This window comes from Ursus maritimus, unplaced genomic scaffold (genome assembly GCF_017311325.1).
Source record: "Ursus maritimus isolate PB19 unplaced genomic scaffold, ASM1731132v1 scaffold_9, whole genome shotgun sequence".
In the NCBI taxonomy this organism is placed as follows: Eukaryota; Metazoa; Chordata; class Mammalia; order Carnivora; family Ursidae; genus Ursus; species Ursus maritimus.
The window spans coordinates 66,500,898-66,520,454 of NW_024427107.1; the positions used below are offsets into that span (position 1 = coordinate 66,500,898).

Consider the following 19,557-nt stretch of genomic DNA (forward strand, 5'->3'; position numbering starts at 1 on the left):
CCAATGTCCTTTTTGGTTAGGAAAGATAAGACTCAGCTGTGATCTACAAGGGGGAGGTTGACACAAAGGCAAGATAAAACTCTCTGAAAAATTAAAGGAGTTTCAACCCACTCCAACCCCCCAACCCACACCCCAGGAGACTGCAGGGTGGAAGAGATAGAAGGGCAGGGCTGAAGGGAGGGACTAATGCCCAGAAGATGGTGCCAGGCTGAGACCTAAGCAGAACGAGGCTGGAAAGATTCCATGGCTGGCCTGGTCCAGGAAGTGTAGGGAGAGTGATATCAGATACTTGCTCTAAGGGGTGCCTTGTGTTCTTTACGAGAAACACTTGACATTATTTTTAAAAACTGAGTCATTAAGGACAAGAATGGCTTTATTAGGGGGTCCTTTGGAGAATCGTGACTCTTCAGATGTCTTGGGAGCATGTTGGACATCTCTCAGTCATGTAGAATGGGAACTTGAATTGGTCTATTCAGGTCATCAAGGAAAGAGTGACACAACAGAAGGCAGATGAACTCACGGACATTAGAACATTGTCTCTTCTAATCGTCAGGAAGATAGGAAGTGATTATTATGTTTTATTTTTTATTTTTTATTTTTTGACTGCAGTGTCCCTCTTTGCTACTTGAGTTGTAGAGAATGTCCTCAGGTCTCTTCTCAAAGTGTATGGTGGCATAGAAGGGAGTCTAAATATCTGGTTCCTCTCCTCCGGAGGACTCCCCAGGTGCTTCACGTAGAGGGCAAGTTGGCTCGAAAGGGTTATCTATTTCCCTGAAGTTTAGGGAGTTTCATGGTTCGTAAATTCTTGAGCTGTTAGTAATTTCTAGAAGAAGTCTGAAGGTCAATAAGACATGGTAAGCAAAATGCAGAATAAGGAGCTGGAAACTACATAAGATGAAAATTTTGTGTTCTTGTGGTCACAAGAATGGAGTAAGCCAAGAACACCTAATCCGATTAAATAGAGATGAAGTCTCCATAAAGACTGTGTGTGCATCTTTCCTGGTTACCTTGGTAACTCCTTTTTGGGAATCACGATGTTATAAGGAGAAAAGAAAAAAGAAAACTTGTACATATGACCTAGCAAGAGCCCCTTGGAGGAAGGTCTGGGAAGAAGTTTGGGAGGGAACGAACTGAATTGGGCACAGAGTTTGGCCAAGAGGAAAATCTTGGGTGCTGCAGACCACTGTGCCCTCTGCTGCCTTGGGCACAGTCAGTGTAAGTAATAAGCTAAATGCCTGCAGAACCACAGTGCTTCTCCTGCCACACTTTAGGGCCCCCTGGCCTCTGCAGGGCACTTTGCAAGCCCTGAGCAGGGATGGTAGAAACCCAGGCTCAGATGGCTATACCTCCCTTTATTATCTGCACAGCAGGAGTCTGCAGAAGTCCAGGCCAACATCCTTTCATTTCTAGCTGGAAGGTGGGGATGTCCCCAGTCCCAATCTCAAAGGGGTTTAGGAGGATTAAGTGAGTTAATACACAGAACAATGCCTGTAGTAAGTTTTCTTAATATGTGAGCTGTTAATATTGTAGTTGCTCATAGTATCTCACAGACAAAGTTGGGGTAGAACCCAGAGTCAGCACTTCAGTGTCTATCTGAGCATGATGTCTGGGATGGGAAAGAGCAGAAAGGGAGGGAAGTGTTGATTTGGGCCAGGTCAGATCCAAAATGCAGAGCTGCTGGGTCAGAGTCCCTGGCTCCCAGAGAAGACACAGTGCTTACACCAAGGACAATGGTTCTTTGATGGTGAGCTGGGCCACTTCCCAGGGCTATTCTCTGTAACAAGGACCCCGCACCCCAGTGGGCTCAAACCTCAGGCCTGATTGCTTCATTATCAGTTTGTTCAGCTGAGGCCCAGAAAAAAAGCTGTTCTCAAGTATAAGTCAGATTCAGGAGGAACTGGTTCCAGCATCCATGACCTTACAGATGTGCAAACATTGTGCACCTTCTCAAATTCTGACTCAGTTGTCAGGGTCAGTCCACTAGTCCCAGCACCAACCACTGTCTTGAAAATGGACGTGGGTTGAATTGTGTCCTCCATAAAGATAGGTTGGAGTCCTCACCCCTACTCCCTATGAATGTGACCTTACCTAGAAATAGGGTCTTTGCAGATGTATTCAAGTTAAAATGAAGTCATATTGGATTAAGGTGGGCACTACTCCAGTGACTGAGTCCTTATAAGAAAAGGGAAATTGAAGCTCAGTTACGGAGGGAAGCCATGTGATGGCAGAGGCAGAGGCTGGAGTTGACATCTCTACAAACCAAGGAAGACCAAGGACTGCCAGCAACTACCCGAAGCTAGGAAGAGGCAGGGGAGGATTTTCCTCTAGAGCACTGAGAGAAAGCATGGCCCTGCTGGTACCCTGATTTCCAATGTCTAGCTCCAGGACTGAGAGAGACTAAATGTCTGCTGTCCTAAGTCACCAAGTTTGTGGAAAATGGTTGCAGCAGCCCTAGGAAGATGATATAAAAATGAACTTCATGGGGGCGACTGGGTGGCGCAGTCGTTAAGCGTCTGCCTTCAGCTCAGGGTGTGATCCTGGCGTTCTGGGATCGAGCCCCACATCAGGCTCCTCCGCTAAGAGCCTGCTTCTTCCTCTCCCACTCCCCCTGCCTGTGTTCCCTCTCTCGCTGGCTGTCTCTGTCAAATAAATAAAATCTTAAAAAAAAAAAAAATGAACTTCATGGCCCCACTGCCTTTATCTACCTCTGAGCAGGTTATGTTCCTTTTGCCCTCTGAGTAGCTCTCTAACTTGGAGTCTTTGGAGAACAGCTGGGGGAGGCATCAGTCTTTTCTTACAGAATATAATCTGGGCCCCTTAGGCAAAGTGACCCACCAGTCCCCAGGGCTCTACATACCACAGGAAGCAGCTGGCAGCAGTCCACAGGGAATGGAATTAAGTAGAAATACAATTTTGGATTCCCCTTTTCCTCTGGGTGGGGACATCTGACAGCCCCCTGCATGCCTAACATGCCTTAAAGATCAGCATGAAGGTGACACTGTACCCCTGCCTGGCCTGAGCACCAGGTAACTGGTTTGGGCAGCTTCATTTGGAAGAGAAAAAACAAATCAATCTCCAGTGAGTCTCTCCAATTTATTCCCAAATTAAGGACTAAATAACTGAGGCTCAGAAAGGTAAACCAACGTGTGTAATAGAATAATTTTAATGCACGTGTATCTGGTTCTAAGCATGCCCCCTTTCTGTAATTATAATAAATGTCCTATGCAAAATATGCCAAATAGAAAGAGATATGGAGTAGAATCAAAAGATCAGGGTCACTTAAATGTTCTTCACAGTTTTTGTTGTTCCCATTGCATATTGCAAGGAAGGGTGTGACCCATGTGGAACAATGGTAGGGATTTTTTTTTTTTAAGATTTTATTTATTTATTTGAGAGAGAGAGAGAGAGAGCATGAGCTGAGGGGGTGGGACAGAGGGGGAGGGACAAGCAGACTCCCCACTGGGCAGGGAGCCCGACGCGGGGCTGATCTCAGGACCCTGAGATCATGACCTGAGCTGAAGGCAGACGCTTAACTGACTGAGCCACCAGGCACCCCTGGAACAATGGCAGGGATTAACCAAAGTTGATACTCAGAAAACACTACAGCAAGAAAGAGATCTGAGGGAGCTGAGGAAGGAAAGGAGAGGAAGAAGAAATGAATAGTTTTAAAGGAAAGAAGAGAAAAGAAATAGGATAGAACAAAGTCTCACTCCAGCTCTGAGTTAAGACACCAGTTGAGAACAGTTGGGAAAAGCCAGTCCAAACTGGAAAAACCCCAGCAATGTGTGGGACTTAGCCAAACCCCAAAGCCATGCCTTACATTTCTGGCTGTCACACACACCTTGATTTAATAACAGACTTCCGGAAGGGGCGGGGAACTGGGGAACCAACCCTTCATTAGCTGTGCACATAGATGCTGTAGTTCCTCAGAGGCGATAATTACAAGCGTTCATCGTCTGAGTTTGGAGCCCATCGACATTAGATACCAGTGTCGTTTAGGAAATAAAATATCAGCTTCATCATGGATGAAACTGGACTGGAGAACTCCAGCTTGGCTCTGCTGCCAAGAGGAGGTATTGCACATTTTCCAAGTCTAGACCACCACCCTATCTTGGGTGGAGTTTGCAAAGCAGTAGGCCTGCAGGGGAACCTGGAGCTGCAACAGCAAACGGCATGCCTTCTGGTGAGAGCAGCTCCGTGTGTGCATGGCCTGGCACACAGATTGAGGGCTTCAAACTCAGTCCCCACTGATCCTCATGGCTGGTCAGGTTCTTTTGTTAGGACGCTAACTGCTCAATTCCTTGCAGATGTTCTGCCAAGTAAGCACTCACTCCTCAGTCTGCAGACTGGAGAAACTCAGCCTGGCTCCAACCTACTGATCTTAACAGTGCACCATGGACCTCTAAACCTGCCTCCAGAAAAGGCCCTGAATCCAGGTGTCCTGACCACACTGGAGATGAAGCAAACAAAGGAAACACTGTGCTCCTTAAGCAGGCCACGTGGCCTGAGAAAGGGAAGACAGGCAGACCACACAGGAGCAGTGGCCTGTAACGGGCTGCCACAGTCCAGAGACACCAACTCATGCAGAAGTTTAAAAAGCTTTGACTAAGACCCACAATAAGAGATATGTTTTAGCTGGAGTGAAGGCAAACTGGTGCAACTACTGTGGAAAACAGTATGGAGGTTCCTCAAAAAATTAAAAACAGAATTACCATATGATCCAGTAATTCTACTACTGACTATTTATTCAAAGAATATGAAAACACTAATTCAAAAAGATATATGCACCCCTATTTTTCTTTTAAAGAAAAGTGGATGGCCACCTGCAGAGCTTTATTTGGATATGCGTGGAATCTTGGAATGTTGACTACCCTAAGTTCTCCTACACATGGACCTTGAGAGCTTGTTTGGAGGTTCTAGCAGGGGAACACAGCTACTCCTATACCCTTGCATGAAGAACAATCCTCCTCTATTGGGGAAGGTCGTCTTCTTCTACTGACCGAGTGTGCAGCTTCCAGAGGGACGCATAAGGGGCGGTGATGGAGGAGGGGACACCAGCCTAGTCAGGCAGATCAACCAAATTGATATTAGTGATCAATGGGGTGACAGATGTCACCACCAGATCACCCTCACATCCTATGCACCCCTATGTTTATTGCAACATTATTTACAATAGCCAAAATATGGAAGCAGCCTAAGTGTCCATCGACTGACGAATGGATAAAGAAGGTGTGGTATACATGTACAATGAAATATTACTCAGCCGTAAAAAAGAATGAAATCTTGCCATCTGCAACAACACGGAGAGAACCAGAAAGTATAATGCTAAGCAGAATAAGTCAGAGAAAGACAAATACCATATGACTTCACTCATGTGGAATTTAAGAAACAAAACAAATAAGCAAAGGAAAACAAAAACAAAAGAGAGAGAGAGAGAGAGAAACCAAGAAACAGACTCTTCATTATAGAGAACAAACTGATGGTTACCAGAAGGGAGGCAGTTGGGGGAATGGGGGAAATAGGTGCTGGGGATTAAGGAGGGCACTTGTCATGAGCACTGGGTGATGTAAGGAATTGCTGAATCATCAAATTATACACCTGAAACTGATATGACACTGTATGTTAACTAACTGGAATTACAATATAATAAATAAATACATGGAGATATGTTTTATATTCTGATCCATTACATGTGTGCACATACATCCTAAACTGAACTAAACCTTTCAGTAACTATATTTACAACATTCTCCATATTTATGTGATGTAAATCTCAGCCTTTATTGATTTCAACTTTTAATCAGTCACAACTCCAGTTTGAAAAGTTCTGGCCCTAGTGGAAGTCAAAGTCCTACCCCAGGAATCAAATAAATGATTCCTCCTTCATTATGGAGGATTCAGTGACAAGGGGAGCGGGGGGGGAAGAAGGCATCACCTTCCTGATACTTCATACTTCATCACCTTCCTGCACATTCTCGGGGCCCCGGAAACAAGGGAAGGAAACGACAATTGGAGCCTGCCCTGAGTGGCGGATGACAATTTTAGAAATACCAAAATGGTTCAAGTGCTTCTTTTAATTAAAGAAACATGTTTTGTTTTGTTTTGTTTTCTTCAACTGTGACTTGAATCAAAAGTATTTGTTGTTGTTGTTGGTTTGTTTTTTCTACAAATATGCCTCCTGGATGGTTTTACGGTGGGACCAAATCAACGCATTATCGGGTGATTCAACTGGAACAAACCAAAATAACAAAAACATCCTTCAAGCTGAACCAATATTTTGTTCCCTTCAAGCCTCAATGGATCCTGAGACTTAAGGCTTCTGAAATGTGGACCCAAAAGCACTTCAGGCCATTCTGTCCCCTTAACTTGTAGCCTGTATCCCCGTTGTCTTCAGTTACTCGCAGTTTCTGTACAGATCCCCAAATGCTTCATGCCTCCAGGGCTCTGCGGATGCAGCTCCTTCTGTTTAGACAGCCCTTCCTTCCACCCCTTGCGTCCCTGTCTGCTTGCCTCCCTACTCATCTCTCAAAGCTCAACTTTATGATCACTTCACTCATTAATTCATTCACTTTTTCAACAAACTTTAGTCGAAGATTCACCGTCTGCCAGGACCCATCCTGGTTCCTTGGGGAATCCAAAGGTAAACAACAGATAGTATTACTTGACACAATGCATGGCATTATTCAAGTGCAACAGCCATTTACACAATAACAGGGTGAGTGTAATCTCAGCAAGCATACAGGGTATCATCGGAGCACAGAGCGGGGTCCCTTAACTCAATGTAATGGGCCACATAAGGCTCCCGGGGGAGCTAATGCTTGACCCAGTTGAAGATGTGGAGAGAATGGCGATTCTAGGGGTCAGCAATAATGGAACTACCCAATTTACAGATGAAGAAACAAAGGCACGGAATGCTTAAATACATTTCCCAAAGTGCAAAGTTATCAGTTAACAGAGCTAATATTTGATCTTACTGCACACTTACTCTGAGGTAGGCCTCTTTTTTTTAATTGAAAGATTTTTTCTTATAATAATTTTTTATTATGTCATGTTAGTCACCATACAGTACATCCCTAGTTTTTGACGTAATGTTCCATGATTCGTTACTTGCGTATGACACCCAGTGTACCATGCAATATGTGCCCTCCTCAACACCCATAACCGGCCTAGCCCAATCCCCCACCCCCCTCCCCGCTGAAGCCCTCAGTTTGTTTCCCAAGATAGGCCTCTTAGTCATTAACTTGAATCATCTTCCATTTGCCATAGGAATTTAGACAAGGAGGCAATACCAGTGGAAAAATAGGAGAAAGAAACTCAATGGGATAGGCATGGCTGTTAGATCCATGGTGAAGCCAAGTACTAAACCCAGAGAAGATGACAGAGGGGGTGGGGTTTGGGACAGGGGAAAGGGACAATATGTCATGCATAGGACCTGTAACAGAGCATTAAGTCCTTATAGAGAATCTTTATCAAAGCTACCCATTGGTTGAACACTAGTCATTTCAAAGCCAAACCAAAATAAGGATAAATCCTTTCTCTGGTCATTACTAGAGAAGTGTCCTTGGACAATGCATTTATACTTTGTAAGCCTCCGTTTCCGGGTCTGTACAATGGAGATAGCAGTGTGTCTACCTGAGGGGCTGTGCTGAAGATGATAGTAAGTGTATAAAGCACCAGGCATAGCTCCTGGGGCACAGCATGTGCTGACTCACATTACTTCTGCTTCCCCTCTGCAGCCCTTAGGTTTTCCCTCCCTTGCTGAGAATAGATGCCTTGGTCCATCCACTTCCTGTGCCACAGAGCAAGCAGCAGCCCGAAACCCAACCCCATCCTGGTACAAGTGAGTCCCTGGCCACAACCCTGCCAGGGAGTGGCTGGGAGCAGAGTCCCAGGGCGCTAAGCATAGCTTATTTGAGTGGACATGGGGAGAACAGGGTCCATCTTTAAGAGCTATCCAAGGAAGCCTGGAACCACCCGTCCCCTGCAGGAAGGAACTGCTAATTGTGTCATTAATAATACTTAGCATTCTCCCCATGCTTTTCCAAGCTAATTAATTCTGCTCCAAATCCTGGAAAACAAATGACTGGGTGTGTTGGAGACAAGCTTCTGTTTCTGAGATAGAAGGGTGGAGAAGCTTTGTCCTCTGTAATGACTGGGGGAAGGGAAAAACTGTTTCACCACTTCCTAGGGTCAAGTCACTCAGAATGCGCAGAGGGCATTGAGTCCTGGTGGGGACTTACCTTCCACCCTGAAGACCTTCTTCAAACAGGAATAACCACCTGAGGGTACAAAGATACAAGGCTCACCCTGCCCTAGGACACTGCCCAGAAGTGACAGGTGTTCTTAAGCTGGTACCATGGTCTTTAGGTAAAAGTTTATCCTTCTCCGTCCCTAGAACCCAGGGTAGAGCTCATGCACCAGAGGACAGGATGTGTAGTTAGCTGGTCAACTCTGCTGCCCTTTAACTCAGTGGAGACTAACTTTACAGACCAGAATCTGGGGGTACCAAGAATCTGATCCAGTTCCCTCCCTTCACAGAAGTGCACAGTCAAACATGAGAGACAGAATTAGCAGATAAACAGAGAAAGCTACAATAATAAAAAGAATGACTCCGGTAAGGGGAGCACCAAGAACCTGGGGCAATCTGAGCGGAGCAGAGTGGGTTCCTGGAGGAGAACATGTTTGAGCTGTTTGGGAAGTTGATTAAGAGACAACAAAACCAAAAAAATGGAGGGGCTGGTCGAGTGAGGACTAGCTGTGCTGGTGTTTACCATCAAGAGGAAGCAAAGCACATTTGGGAATGTGAACATAGTTCCATGCACTGTGGGGGTTGGGGGATTGAAATTAGTGACTTTGTCATCACAGAGCAAAGAGAGGCTCGTGGGAAGACACACAGGTGTAGACGCATGTATAATACATGAGGAGGAGCTCTGGTGAAGGAGAAGGGATTGAAGGAAATAGACATTACTTTTACCTTTCAGGGAAAGATCAAGTCAGCGACAGATGAACAGGGGAGGGTCCTGGCTTGAGGCCAGAGGAAGCATTTCTCAGGCATGAACTTTTGCCAGAAGCTCCTACCCCACAAGATTCTGATTCAGGAGGTCTGGTTGGAGCCCAAGAACCTACACTTCTAGCAAATACCCTAGTTTACACAGATATGGTTCATTCACAGGTCTTCCTTGGGAGGTGCAGTAGAGAGGTCTTGGTGCCCAGGTTGGCCTCATGGGTACTCTGACTCTGGTCTGTGCTATTTGCAAGAAATCCCAGAAGGGGAATCATCTACTGTGAGATGGGTATGGTGCTACAGGGGAAATTTCCATACCTTCTTCCAGTGCTCTCCCTTTTCAAATGCAGAAAAGCTCCTGAAACATAACTTTCCAGATTCCATCCCTTGTAGCAAGGTCCTTGAGAGAAGCGGTGCACCTAATTTGAAGGTACATCCCAGCTCCTAGCTCAGGGACCGCCTGGGTAGATTTCACATGCTTGTTTAATAAATGGAACTGATTTCCATTTCTTTTCTGAAAAGTGTCCAAATGTTAGCAGCCGTCGTGGTTCTTTGTATGGATATACCCTGCTTCGGTGACTCCCTATCCTAATTTCTCTCTTAGAAATAGGAATCTGGTCTCTAATTATTCTAGCACACAGTTGGCACAGGGAGGAATGATTTCATGTGCTGGAAGGGTTATGTTGTCTGGGTGGTCACTGCAAAGTGCTGTGGACATAAGCAAACTCGTATGTGTGACTTTGCTAGTTACTAGCTATATACGGCTATATACAGGAAAGTGAACTATTGTCTCCATATTGCAATTTCTTCTTTAATACAGGGAAGGAATTAAATAATGTATTCATTGGTACATTCACTGGACATAAGAAAACTCGTATGTGTGACTTTGCTAGTTACTAGCTATAGAACTCCAGGAAAGTGAACTATTATCTCCATATTGCAATTTCATCTTTAATACAGGGAAGGAATTAAATAATGTATTCATTGGTACATTCACTCAGTAAATAATAATCAAGCACATACACAAAGACGACGATGTACTATCCTAGCTGCAGGGAGTCAATGGTCAATAGGACACACTCCACCCTCCTCCCCACCCCCACCCCGTCCTAATAACATAATGCTAGTTAATGAGATCACCCCCGTTCCATACAATAACCCATACCCAAAGTTCGGAAGCATCTTGGAACTGTCCTCCTTCTATAACCTCCTACCAATCACTGTGTCTAGATAGTTCTATTCCCTAAATAATGCTATAATCAATTCCCCCTTTTCCATCCCTGTTACTGTATAGATATTCCAACCATATCCTAAGTGGTCCCTGCCTTTCATAGGACCCAGTAAGACTCTTCCTTTTCCACGGCCCCCACCCATGCTTTCTCAAACGGAAATCTGATGTTGTTACTACTGCTTATTTGCCCTCCTTGACTCCCTGAAGTCACTGGGTAATAGCGATAATTGTTCTAAAGGGCCTTGCCCGCTCTAACTCATTAACTCCCAGCAACCATGCAAAGTAGTTTCCATCGTTGTCCCCATTTGCGCCGGTTATTTGTCTGTTCAGTGTCATCTCCACTCCTGTCCTCTCGGGTTCTCCTTGATACTGCCGGGGGTGTGGAAACCTGCACATGACAGTTCCCAGCCTCCCTGGTCAGCCACCCTCTGCTTGGGCTCTGCCAGTGGGAGGCACTGGGGAGAGACTGGAAAGCTGGAGGAAGGGAGAAGCTTGTCTGTGCCTTGTTTGGTTTGCTCCCCGCGGCCAAGTGTGCTTCCCCATAGTTCTGGTGGTCTTGGTGGGCGAGCAGCTTCTGGTCTACACAGCTGTAGGGCCTGCCCAATGGCGGTGACAGCAATGGCAGGTCTACCAGATACACAGCACACGCAGGCTGGGCTCCTACAAAGCCTGGTAAGCACCTCCTCACCTCTTTGAATTCTTTCCTCCCCTTTTTTCTTCCATCTCTTCCCAAAGACTCGAACTAATGACCTGCATTGACTCCCTCACTGCTGGAAATATCTGCAGTGCATTCTGTTTTCTTGACTGCATGTCAGTGGATATACCACTTAACACGTGAAAAACTGAGGCACAGAGGGATTGAGTAACTTGTCTCAAGTTCAACAGCTAGGGGATACCAGAAAGCACAGATAAAGGCAGGCAAAAAACAAAACAAAACAGATACTACATTAAGTCAAAGTTCCTCAAACATGTCATTCAAAGGCCTTCATAACTGTTTTCCTGTCTGCTCCCACACCTCACAGTCTCATTGGAGAGTGACACCTGGTAGGCGATTGTGTTCTGTTCTTGTTTTTGTTGCTGAATAAATGAATGAATGAATGCCAAATGCACCAGACTTGTGTAAAACCCCAGCAGGATCTGTGACGGTGACAGATGTCTGATGGATCAGTGAGGAAGCACGTAATAAACAAATGAGTGAACTCTAAGCACACGAGCCGACCTGAGAAACCACCCGCTCGCTACCTCTGTATTCCTTCCAGCCTCGGTATCAGAGCACGCCACAGCCGAGACACTGAACATTCGCATTACTTACACAGAGCGAGCGTACAATAAATACACATTTGTTAAATGAATGGATGAATCAATCAAGTGAAAATGTGATCAATCAAAGCCACGCTCAATAATGCTATTTGGAATTCTAGTTTATCAAGATACAAAGTTTTCTGGGAGCACGGCACAAAAAGAAGCATTACATTTTCCTAAAAACAAAAATCTTCAATGTAGCAGCCCACAAATAATTAGATGTTAATGTTTCTAACTTGGAAAAAAAAAAAAAGCCACAGTTAATCTCAGGGGACATCCTGTATGAAAAAGGAAAAAACAATGAGTCATGGATTCTAACCTCCTATTTATAATCTGGGTCCACAAATGATCTGTTGCTAAAGGAGAAGAAAGCCATTAATCTCCCAACTCAGGGAGCAATTTTATATTTTGAATAAAAACAAAATAAACAGCATTAAGGAGGGAAATAAATCAGATATGCAGTAATTAGTTTGAAAGAGCCGGATTTTCCTGCCTAACACTCTCTTTGGAACTTAAGCCTCATCCATCAAAGCCGAAAGTGTATCCGATGACACAGAGATTTTCCATTCCCTTTTCAGACAAAATTAGTCAGTTGATCTGAATAGTAAATTGACAGGAACTAGAAGGGAGGGTGGGAGTGATGGGGCCATCGGGGAGGTGGGATCTGATACTTAATAACATTTGGTGAAGCCCAGACTCCTGCACTTTTAACCTCCTACCCTCTTTTTATTCATTAAGTTGTTAGCTTTCTATCTGTGAAATCTTAAAAGACCGAGGCTTTTTAAAAATAGAATCCGAAAGGCACCTTATTCATTTTCTAACCCAGTGTCCTTTGTTTTACAGATTTAGAAAGCTCAGCCCAGTGACAAGTCACTGACTTGCTTACGTTTGCGCAACAAAATCAGCTGAAACTCCAAGAACCCACATCCTCCCAGCCCTATCTCACAAAGCTCAATAAAGACAAAAGCTCCAACGTCCATAAAGGGGTTCTGACTTGAGGTGAGATCTTTGATTTTTTTTTTTTTAAGATTTTATTTATTTATTTGACAGAGAGAGAGACAGCCAGCGAGAGAGGGAACACAAGCAGGGGGAGTGGGAGAGGAAGAAGCAGGCTCATAGCGAAAGAGCCTGATGTGGGACTCGATCCCAGAACACCGGGATCACGCCCTGAGCCGAAGGCAGACGCTTAACCACTGTGCCACCCAGGCGCCCCAAGATCTTTGATTTTTTGCACCAATGTCTGGGTGGGAGCCCCCTTTATGCTAAATTATGGAGGTCTACTTCCTTTCAGATTCCACTTTCTGTAAGCTCCCTCAGCCATTTTTCTTTCCCATCAAAAACCTTTCTCCAGATTCCTCTATCACTTGTTACCTTATTCTGAATTCTAATGATTATCTCCTCTCTCCCTATTATTCTCGAATGTCCTGCTAAAAGAATTTTTTCAGCAGCAGCAGTTTGGTAACTAATTCATTTGAGGCACAAGCATAATAAGTCTCTCCACATATATTTACAAATCCTTGCATAAGATTTTCTAAAATATTGTGACTAGAGCTCTGTGAATAGCATGTCCCCTTCATTTCCCACAGTCCCAGCTATTTGGTTTAGGCCTATATATCCAAAGATGAATGATCATATCAGTGGAAAGAGCAGGGGGAAGTAGAATGATTAAGGATCTCATCAAAGCATTGATTGCTAATAATACTGGATAATATTAATTATATATAAATTTCTAATAATAATATTAATTATCAGAATAATTCAAAAGTTGGCTATAAGTTATATGCCTATCAATAATGAATAATTACATAAATTATCATTTATACATATAACAAAAAGCTATTTAACCATTGAAAATGATTCAGAGAACATGTATTAACATAGAAAGGTATTTGGGGCGCCTGGGTGGCTCAGTCAGTTAAGCGTCTGCCTCTGGCTCAGGTCATGATCCCAGGGTCCTTTGATCGGTTCCCTCATCTTCTGCCTCTCCTGCTCCCCCTGCTTGTGCTCTCTCTCTCTCTGCCAAATAAATACAATCTTAAAAACAACAACAACAACAACAACAAAACCCATAGGTGTTCAAAGTGCATTGTTAATATGGGGAATGTGAAGCTTTATCAAATGACACTTATGATTCTATTTTTTACCAAAAATAAATGAGCAGATTTTACTAAATAAAGTATGAAATGATATTTCCAACTTTTGCATTGCATTTCATAACAGCACATAGATTCCTTTTGTTATTTTTAAATATAAAGTAAAACTACCCGAGCCATTGCCCTACACAATTCAAGAAACACGGTAAGAAATGATGCCTGAGTGTTCTCACTCAGGGAATATGTAAATACTGGGTAGATGAAGAGGGTTCTGGGTGGTCCCATCCTCCTTCCCAGGACCACGCTTTATTTTGCATATTGGTTTTGTTTGTTTTCATATATGACATTCTCTTTGAACAAAACTCCCAAGGGCAGATCCCTGCATGTGTTTTGCTCAGTTTCCTTCAGGCATAATCAGAATAAGTCCTTATCTATGGGTATTTTCTTGGCATGGACAAAAGTAGGAACATAAACAGTCACTGAAAGGCTTTGAAGTATCAGGTGTTGTCCTAGGACTTTTCACAGAAGCTATCCTGTTTGTCCTCGCAGCTCTGAGAAGCAGGTATGATTTCCTCTCATTTTGAAATGCAGGAGTAGAAGCTCAGAGAGATGCAGAGACCTGCCCCTGTTCTCTCAGGCGGACCATGGTGAGACCAAGAAAGGAACCCAGAGCCAGGAGAAACAAATCCTGACTTCCGGCCAACTCAGCTTGTGGTCTACCAGTGCGGCTGGTGTTGGGGGTTGAACTGTGTCCCCGCCCCAAATTCATATGTTGAAATCCTAACCTCTTTTGGTACCTCCGAATGTAACTTGATATGGAGATAGGGTGTTTATAGAGGTAATCAAGATAGAGCAAGGTCATTCTGATGGGCTCTAATCCAATATGACTGCGGTCCTTATTCTAAGAAGGGGAAATTTGGACACAGACATGTACAGAGGGAAGACCATGTGACCAGGCGAAGATACGGGGAGAATGCCATGGAGACATGAAGATGACCAAATCAAGGAGAGAGGTCTGGAACACAGCCTTCCCTCACAGTCCTCAGAAGGAACCAACCCCACCAAGACCTTGACTTTGGACTTCAGCCTCCGGAAGATGAGGCAATACATTTCTGTTGCTTAAGCCACTCGGGTCTGTGATACTTTGTTACAGTTGCCCTAGTAAACCAATATAGCTGGTCACCCAGTGAACACAAGAAACGTTAGTTTTGATGGGAGAAGGGGTACCCCTAAGAACACAGGAAGTTTGAGGCCACTACATGGCTTTGAGGGGAAGAGGGGGAAAACGCCCAGTAGGAATGAGGCCCCACAAAGCCCTGTTGCCTCTCTCCCCATGTGGCCTATGCTAGCCCTACTACCAGGAATAAATCCACAAGGTAAATTATTCAGAATCATGTGTATTGGGGCCAGAAATGCATTATTTAACTTTTTTGCAGCAGATGTACCTTTTTAATTTGGTTTTATTTTAGGCTAAAATTACAATATTAAATTTTAATATTCAAACATTAGCATGACTTTGCATTCCCTGCATATCTACCATCTCTGTCCTCCAGCAGATGCAGAATAGCAATAGGGAAGGGCCGGGTGCAGCAATCTGGAAAGAGGACCCGGCCGTGGCTGCTGGTCCAGTTCCTGCACCAGGGTGATTGTGTGGCCTTGAACACACAGCTTCACTCCTCTGAGGCTCAAGTTGCCTCCGCTGTCAATGATCGAGATGACCTGGGTGTTCTTAAGGTTCCTCCTGCTCAAAGTGTCAGCAGGTGTGTGTTATCTCTAGGGACCAGGGGGAGCCAAATAGAGGTCAACAACAGAGGGCAGTGCACGAGTGGAATGTTAATCCCTACCTTTGCCACAGCCAGAGCAAGGCAGGGTCTTGGGGAGCCATGGAAGGGGAGCATCTCCAAGTGTTGATAGGTGTGTTCACTGAGCAGGGTCTCTATAGATCTTTAGGGACCCAAACAGAAGTTCATTGTGCCTGTTCCTTATCCTTTTTGTAAATGATAAAATACCAAAGTTACATGTATGCTAAAAATAAAAGATTTTCTGACTGCAAACCTTGGATTATTTATTCAAGCTTCTGTGATTGTGGAGGGGTGTGTATGTGTGTGCGTGCACACACACGCACCTCCACGACGTAGGAGGTGCTTCCATTTCCCTGGTATTCCAAGCAGGTTCTCTGTCTTTTTAGGGTGGTAATTAAGCCTTGAAAGCAGGTGCTTCAGTCATCCTGCCTAGTCTCCCTGCGAGGGGCTGCTTCTTAATTTCTACTATTGGTGAGAGTATGAGTTGGCGTCACTTCACTTAGTACTTGGATCTTCTCTACAACCCCACAGGTTGGGGGGGTCTCTCTTCTGTGACTGATATCCTCACCCTGGAGAAATTCTTTGCCAAAACTTGGGATGAAATTGGGTAGAGAAATTGGTCTCTTCTGGCCTCCTTCTTGATCAGCCCCATCAGTCAAATCCGGCCGACTGCAAAAATACTGGAAGTTCTTCACTGAAGAGTCAGGTAGTGCCAGAAATTATGACATAGTAAGAGCAAATAACGACTTCCCCGCTCACTTAGAAGTTTCCTAGAAAATGCTTCTGTTCTTAGGCCTTAAAGAGGAGGGACACTCTGCCATATAACATAACCTAATCAAGGGACTCCCCTCCTTTGCCATATTCCGTTAGTTCGAAGCCAGCCACAGGTTCTGCCCACAGGGCAGAGGAGGAGATTATCAAGGGGTACCTCATCGGGAGTTAGCTTTGGGTGTGTCTATACCACACTAGGATGCTTAGCATAATTTTGAACCCTTTCCTGGCCCTGTTCTTTTGTTTCCTCCTTCCATAGCATAGGAGCAAAAGGGGATGCCTAGCCTGGTGGAGTAGAGAAGAGATCATGAGCACTGCCTGACTGTTCTCCTCTGAGTTCAATAAATATTTTATACAACACCACTGAGCCAGGAATATCTTAAGTGAGCAACTACACGAACAATAAAAATGATTGCTGCATTCATCTATTATTTACTGTGTTCTGTGAGCCTTACTAAATATTTCAGTTATTTTGTTAAATATAGTAGGTTTTGATTCCAAATCCCATTTTGTAGAATTGAAAGTAAGGAATTCAGAGCTTGAGCAAGATCTGTCTGACTCAAGAGCAACCATTCTTGGTACATAATAATAAACAAAAAAAGTCATGGAATGCTTACTAGGTTTCAGGCAGTGTTCTGTGGGTTTAACATTTATGAATTAACCATTTAACCCCATTCATGAGGTTGGTGCCACCATCAACTCCATTTTACATATGAAGAAACCGAGGGTCAGAGAAGTTAGTTAACTTGCTGTAGATCATGTGGCTAGCAGGTGGCAGAACTGAGATTAACCAGAAAGTCTGGTCCCAGAAGTTGTGGTCTTCATCTCTGTGCTATCCTGGCTGTCACTGCCTTGAAGGAGAAAGAGTGGGTTTTAGTATATCTACACTTCCAAGGGCTAGCCGAATAGATAACGCATAGCAGACCCTGTTTCTACGTACGTGCTATCTACAGAAAGAGCACATAAAAAAATAGAAGGATGAAAACAATGAATTAGAGTAAAAGATTCTTCATCAAGAATTATCTTTCATTTTAGAAGTAACACACTTCATTGGAATTCGCTGGTCAAAAATAGACTTAGAGCCTTCTGAAATATTTTTATGAGAGCAATATTTTTTTAAATATTTTATTTATTTATTTGTCAGAGACAGAGAGCACGTGCGCACAAGCAGGGGGAGCGACAGGCAGAGGGAGAAGCAGACTCCCCGCTGAGCAAGGAGCCTGATGCAGGACTCGATCCCAGGACCCTGGGATCATGACCTGAGCCAAAGGCAGAACCTTAACTGACTGAGCCACCCAGGCATCCCAAGAGCAATATTTTAGACAGTCCAAACAGAGAAGTATATTGACTAGAATTCTAAGCTATGAGTTCAAATACGGAGCTAAACTGAGTGACTATTTGATGATATTAAGCAATTATTGTTGTATTCGTTTCCTAGCACTGCTGTAACAAATTACTACAAACTTACGGGCTTACCACAACACAAAGGTATTATTTTATAGTTCTGGAATCTGAAATGGGTCTCACTGGGCTAACAAAAGATATCGGCAGGGCTTCATTCTTTCTAGAGGCTCTAGGGGAGAAACTGTTCCCTTACCTTTTCCAGCTTCTATAGGTCACCCCTGTTCCTTGGCTCATGGCCCCCTGCCTCCATGTCCAAGGCCAACAGCACTAGCTGTGTCCTTCCTGTGTAGCCATCTCTATGGTTCCCCCTCCCTGCTTCCCTCTTCCCTTTAAGAACTTTAAGGATTTGGGGGTTTCCCTGGGTCCACCTGGATAATCCAGGATAATCGCCCTATTTTAAGGTCAGCCACTTAGCAGCCATAAATCCATATGCAACCTTAATTCTCCTCGCCATGTCACCTATTTTCAGGTTCAGGGATCAGGACAGGAACATCTCTGGGGAGCCATTATTCTGCCTGCTACATCTCTTGGTTTTCTTTGGGTTTGTTTTTCTGCAGGGAGAAGTGATCATTGTATTGTGGTTATTATTTTTTTAACCCTTATCTTTCAGGGATACGGGTTGCATAATTGACAGATGAAAGGGCAGGATGTTTGACATCTCCTTCAAAATAATAGCAGAGAAAAGAAGACGGAGATTAAGATAAAGTTGGCCATGAGCTGAGATTTGTTGACTCTATGTGTTTGGTATGTGGTGATTCACTGTGCAATTCTGCTTATGCTCAAATACATTTAATATTTTTGCATAATAAAAACAAATAATGACTGGAAATAGAGACCAGGGGACCAAGAGACCATAGCATAAACGGAGTCATTCTGTGTGCCGGCCACTATGCAAAATGCCTCATCTGACTCTGAAACATTCACAGCCCCCCTGACACCTAAAAACCCGCTGCTTTGATAGGTTGGATGACTCGCCCAAGTAAACCGAGAACCACGTTCTGAATCCAGATTTTCTTTGATTTCAAAGCCCGTGTACTGAATTGTTTTTTTAAGTTAAATCCTCAAATATAGGTTAAGTGGCTATTTAAGGCACTGGTACCAGTGGTGACAATATTTTAGGAGATGTAATGCTCAGTCTCAAGGTAATCAAGGCCTAGAAAATATCTATTGAATTGAAATTCTGGTCCTAGCTCCGACCACTTACAAATGATTGGAGATGAATTATCTGTTCTGCAGACCTCCATCAGTCCTCCATGATGAGATCATGGATTCCATTTTGCAAATTGTAGAGGAGAGTAGGAAAGGTCAAATTTAAGTTAAAGCCATTATGAAGAGGGGTGCCTGGGTGGCTCAGTTGGTTAAGTGTCTGACTCTTGGTTTCTGCTCAGGTCACAGGGTCCTGGGATTGAGCCCTGCGTTGGGTTCCATGCCTAGCACAGAGTCTGTTCAAGATTCTTTGCCCTCCCTCCTCCTCCACCCCTCCTTCTTCTCTCTCTCTCTCAAATAAATAAATAAAATCTTTTTTAAAAAAGCCATTATGAGTAGTTAAGGGCTGTATAAGTAAAAAGGACAAAATGCAACATGGTGATGATACTGTGGTTGAAGATGAAAAGGCCCATGGCCCACACACAAAGAAGGAGAGTTCTCATGTATTGTCAAGTTCTTCCAAGCCTTATGATTTTTTCTTCATGAAAGTGACAAATTCACATATATGAGTGAGGCCAACCCTAGGAACACCCAGGACAGGGACATTTCAGAGTGACGGATGAAAAGCTCGGTCTTTGCACTGAAGTGTCTTCCTACCTCAGGGACTGTACTTAGCACGCAGGGACAGCCATGTTGGGAAGCAGGGATTATGTTTGCTGTGGTGACTGGGAAAGCATGACATGGTATATTAATGAGGAGACAGGAACAGATGGTGTCAAATGCATATTAGCCTTCAATGTGATG

General features: G+C 44.1%; 1 protein-coding gene and 1 long non-coding RNA gene across 4 annotated transcripts in view; one reads left to right on the top strand and one right to left on the bottom strand.

The window, feature by feature from the left end:
• LRATD2 (LRAT domain containing 2) overlaps positions 1-19,557 on the bottom strand; it is a 223,604-nt gene that overhangs the window by 161,344 nt on the left and 42,703 nt on the right. The gene's annotated exons all lie outside the window — the stretch shown is intronic.
• On the top strand, positions 11,533-15,684 carry LOC121101675. The gene is made up of 2 exons (XR_005833631.1): positions 11,533-12,536; positions 14,222-15,684. It is a non-coding gene; the product is annotated as an uncharacterized LOC121101675 (long non-coding RNA).